The sequence below is a fragment of the Saccostrea cucullata genome, unplaced genomic scaffold, assembly GCF_032062105.1.
Source record: "Saccostrea cucullata isolate Sc308-1 unplaced genomic scaffold, CSIRO_AGI_Scuc_v1 ctg3258, whole genome shotgun sequence".
NCBI classification, from domain to species: Eukaryota; Metazoa; Mollusca; class Bivalvia; order Ostreida; family Ostreidae; genus Saccostrea; species Saccostrea cuccullata.
The window spans coordinates 44,495-50,079 of NW_026931935.1; the positions used below are offsets into that span (position 1 = coordinate 44,495).

Sequence of the window (5,585 nt, forward strand, 5' to 3'; positions counted from 1 at the left end):
ATTGCTTTCGATTATTTGATAAATTCTATATTATAAAAATAAAGGGACATAGAACATTAAGTTCATTTCAATAAAAAAAGTAATCACATGCCCTGTTTGCAAGTAAATTACAGAGTATAGATAGGAAATAATTTCATTTTTTTTCCATTGAAAACGAGAATAAAATCGACAGTTTATTGTAACTTAAGCGTTGAACAGAATGCTAATGAAAAAAGTATGGTATCTATGACACAGAACACTTGGTTTAGAGAATACCTATTACAGTATTTTTTTATACATTACTTAATGCGCAGTTACAGGTATCATCTTCAAACAGATGTGATGGGTGAGAAATGCTTTTCGAAATATTCTAAATATTCAACTATTTATGTATTTTCTGAGTTTAATATATTATTTTTTTCTATAAATGATTGAAAAGCAAAATTTTTACTTTCAAATAACACTGCATATAAAATTATATATAAACATGTAAAATTTGTTGTCAACCGTAAATATTTTTTGCAGACCCAATGGCTCTTCCATCTGTTGCTTTGGATATCTGTGGAATGACACACTTAATGAATACGTCCGTATGTATTATTAATTTTGAAGAATTACTTATTTTGTTTTAGGTAGTCCATAACATTATTATAATGCCTCTTGTGAGTTAACAGTGAACAAAAGTTAACATTAATAAGGCAACGGCTTGTTTCAATTTGTTTACTTCTTTTTCTTATATTTTCCATTACTTATATTGCATATAAAATACGTTTATCTTGTTGTTTGGTATAAATCGATTTCCTAGTAATTTCGATGTGTATGTGTTTCCATCATTTTATAATTTAAAATCAAAAATATTCTCACGGAAGTTTTCAATAAATAATTTACTTTGGATTACAACTGTGTTTTAATGAATACGCCGAAGGAATACAAGAAAATAATATGATAAACAGAATGTAATGATGACTTGTACTTCGCGACAGGAAATCTAATCCATTTCAATTTAGTAATAACATGGGAAAACGCTGTATTTCTACATAGTAAATACTATGTATATTTGGATTTTGTTTTGCTCATTGATAATTGGTTACCAGTTAGAGAAGTCTACAGCACTGATTTGCAAAGGGTATCTTTTTTTCGATCATCCAACCTGTCAGTATTTCAAATTCAATAACTTTTCTTTTCAAATGTGTCTTTTCTTCTCTTTAAAAAAATTAAATCATACTCTACTTAATAGGCACAATGGTTTGGAATGCTGTGGCGGATATTTTGGAATTGTTCTGAATGAGACAGTTCATAACTGCACACGTTAGTTGTTTTGCTTATTGCTTTAAAGACAAATACTATTCAATTGGAATTGCATGTATATTATTTTGATTTTAATGACCTGAATACATGACCGAAAATGATACTTATTACCTACAATAAGGGGAATCTTTGAAGAATGAATTTTCTTCATTCTTATAAATAGGGGGAAAATATATTATCATGGAATTGTATAAGTGAATTTCCTTTTTTTTATTGATAAGAAAACTATATTTACATGGGACAAAGATTACAACACTTAATTATGTTAACAGTACTGTGTTTTTTTCCCCAGTCATTGAATATTCGAATGCATACAGGTTCTGGCCTATCTTTTGCCCAGCTCTCCGTCAGTCTATCAATCCGTTTTTTTGCTCTTATATACTATAATTGGAAAAAATTACCTAATATTTCATTGACGGTTCGACTTTAAGCTATCATATTTCCCCAAACAATAAGGTGTTTCTTGCGAAAAGACCATTTTTTAAGATGTAACATTTTTGATGTGATGAATTTGACATAGACAGTTGATTTTTTGTAAGATTTCAGCAAGGCCTAGATTTTGCCTAGTTCTTAAAGTCTTATTATTAACGACAAGGTTGCAATATTTCATTTACATATTCCCCGTGAAAGGAAGTTTTAAGGCATGATTATGTTTTCCTCCTTGAGCGTCATGGCCTTGAACTTCATGGCTTCGCTGTTGAACTGTTAGTTTTAATTTTGTCATGTTTAAGACGTACATGTATGTTCCTTGTGACAAGCAGTTCCTTGGGAAGCATTATTGTTTAAAGTTCGTGGCACTGAATTAAGGGTTCGAAAACCTCGTTTATGTAGATAACGTGCTTATGTTAGATTTTTTCATTTGAAAACTAACCACCATTATAAAAAGTATGCTAAATGTGTTAAGCTACGAACACTACCACGAGGATATGTCTCCTTATTAGTGAAACACATAATGATTGATCATGTGTGGCATCAGGTCTAGTCAGAACAGAAACAAAAATTAAAGAAGCCCAAAAGCTGGTTGAACTACCCAATAGAAAAATTGAAATTTTGTACAATTTCATATCGGTTTTCTGAATAAAATAACTATAGTTTTAGCTGAAAGCTTTTCGATAATAAAAGTATTTACATACTATATTTATGTTTAACATCTCTTACACCTCATCTACCTTTCAATAATGTATGATTATATTCAATTATTATATGATAATTTTAAACTCTTTAAATAGGTAACGTAGTTTTATATTTAAAAGCAAGATATTTATATTGACAGTTTAAGCGAAAATATATAAACATGTAATTGAATAAAATTCTTTTTGTTTAACTCATTAAGTCAATTGAATACAACCCAATAATACTTCTTAAGGTATGCCACTCATCTGTTTTTTTTTTTTGAAAAGTTTAGTTAGAACGACTTACTTCAAAAGAATTTATTACATTTCGTTTTTTAAAACATATTTCTATGCAAAGTAAATTCTTCAACATTAATTTTAAATCAAAGTATTGAAAGATCTAAAAGCCAGGCTTTATTTGCAGAAGTATTTTGTCTTATCTGAAATTTTTGCATATTTATTTTTTTTCCTTTTGTCCATTGGTTTAATTTTTAACAGGTATCTAGTTTGTATGATTCAAAACAATATCTCATAAACCATTAATTAAAATAAACAGCCCGGACCCCAAGATAATTTATGATTAAAAAATTTAACAAATAATATTTCTAAGAAATTATCGCATATGTTCTTTTCAATAGACTTTTTTCTCATGAGTCTTGAAATATTTAAAATAATGCACATGTGCATTTAAAACATTCTTCTAGTTTCAAACAAACAGTACTTTTATCGCCAACTACATGTAGAAACACAGATAAATGTACATGTACATTGTCTAGCGAATTCACTCATGTTACTTCCAAAAATTACTAATCACAATATTATTAATTAGCTAAAAATCAAAACAGAATAAAACTACTAACATAACATTGACGAAAACGATATGAAACATAAACACTCTTTAACAATTTCAATATTTCGAAAAGCCTGTGTATTTGAAATAGTTCGCCTTCAATATGTATTTAGCAACGTATGCGCACAAATTGTTATGTCACGATTACAACGTATCCCAATAAAGCAAATATCTTATTTTTTCAGTTGAATTCTCATGCAAAATCATTTATTATTAACTTTTCAAACAAATGGGATTTTAAAAATATTGTTTGAAAATCGTCTCGCAATAGAACTATTTTGTTTACCGGATGCATCTGCTTTGACGCTGTTCGTTTTTTTTTTTTTTTTACTTTTCTCTTTAAAGTTAAACAGATTATGATGTTTATAGCCAGGACTTTGCGAGTCAAGCTAAAATGATTACAAATAAAGATGTATGAGGGACTATTTCTTGTTATGGAAGAGTTTCTTAAAATATACACTTTTATTTAATATCTTGGAATATAGGCTACATATGCATTTGCTTTAAAATATTTTCCGTCATAATATGCTAAGATTAATGGATATAGGTTTCAATTTATATTAAAAGGACACATTTTACACATTCACTCAACAAACGTTGCCAAGAAATAAAGATATATGAAGCAAGTCAAGAGAAACTTTTCACGGCTGGTGCCCAAAAATTTCATATTTTGACCAATGTTTCAGAATTGACATCACTGGTCTCAACTTTTCTTTCATTATTTTTTAATACTTGAAATATTTCGACCAATCGGCACTAAAATCATAACAAGTTTTATCCAAGAATTTTTTTGCTGAATTTTTTTCTTAATTTCCCCAAATATACTGGGGTTTTTTAAGTGCAGAAAGGTAACACAATTATTTATGCGCACTCATATGCATGATTTTTACAATGATAAATACTATACAAGATATTTTACGTAAAGTGATATAAAATAATAATTGGCATGGTTACATCTGATGAAATATAAAGGTGAAAGTGATTAACCAAAAAGTGCAAGAAGGTAAATTTAATTGTACTTAAGCTCAAGAAAAAATCACACTGACATACTTTAAAAATATATTGTTGGAAGTGAAATAAATGCATGGATTTAAATGGCATGTATTGCACAGTACGTAGTGTCCAAGCGCCGTCTCCTTTGTGATAAATGCACATATGTAAAATGTATGGTACATTATTTACATACATAAAGCATTGAATTACTTAAAATTCATAGTCATAATACAGTGAGCTTTAAAAGTTCCAAAGAACTGCGAACGTTAGTATTTTTCAAAAGTTAACATATTCGATGTTTTTTTGATATTTTTTATAGATATTTTTTTTAGGTTTACATAATACAATACTTATTTGGGAAAACAAAGAGAGATAACTCCAAAGTTTCGGCAAATTTGCATCTTTTACTACAGAAATCAATGGAAAACGAAAAGTATTTTTAAACATCCCCCTTTCACAAAATGTCCTCTTTACAGGTAATATGTACTGTTATTTCACAAATTCTTACCAAAGCTTTTTGGCTGACACTAGACATTATATTTATTGACAGAAAATGAAAGAAATGCTCTATTTTCCACCAATTCCTAAGCGATTTACAACCAAAGCATGCTATTTTATCAATATATTTATGTTTTATTTATTTGTCTAAAACATAAGAAAAGATATAAAGACCATTTAATCATATCCAAGACTATTTCAAAATATGGTGATGCCTGAAAGTCAGATTTCTGTGGAAAATTTCGTATACCCCGTTTTTTTCAAGAGCTAGAGGTATAACTAATTTAATATTTAGTGCTGATATTATGACAATTCACCAATTTCCATTGAACTACTCTATGTATTAACAAATAATGTATTGACAAATTGCCATTTATATTGATTTAAATGGTTGCAAAATGTAGGAGGGAATCGATAGTTAGCGTGCGTAATTCTTTCTTTAAAGCTTGCAAGAATGGTTTTTATGGCCAAAACTGTATGCTGAAATGCCCGCATCCATCATTCGGCGTGAGATGCCAGGAAACATGTCATTGTACTCGTGAAAGTTGTCATCATGTTTATGGCTGCAAAAGAGCATCAGGTACTTTTCTTTAAACAACTTCTACAATTTTGCAATGCATGTTGCACCGCAAACAGTGGAAATACAGCTATTTCTGTTTTTAGCTGAGTGTAGGTTGGGAACGTTTGGTGATTACTGCGAGTTTGTTTGCCAATACCCTAACTATGGAAAAGAATGCCAACTTCGATGCAACTGTGATGAAGAACATTGTAATCCGTCTAGAGGATGTAAAGGTAACCTTTGTTTTTGACATTTACTCCTAATTACTGCAGCATAAAATCCCACA

The 5,585-nt window shown here is 29.3% G+C and overlaps 1 long non-coding RNA gene across 1 annotated transcript; it reads left to right on the forward strand.

The window, feature by feature from the left end:
- The first annotated feature begins 1,215 nt into the window (after window positions 1–1,215).
- On the forward strand, window positions 1,216–5,533 carry LOC134234047 (uncharacterized). Its single transcript, XR_009985108.1, has 3 exons — window positions 1,216–1,287; window positions 5,186–5,320; window positions 5,404–5,533. It is a non-coding gene; the product is annotated as an uncharacterized LOC134234047 (long non-coding RNA).
- The last annotated feature ends 52 nt before the right edge of the window (window positions 5,534–5,585 follow it).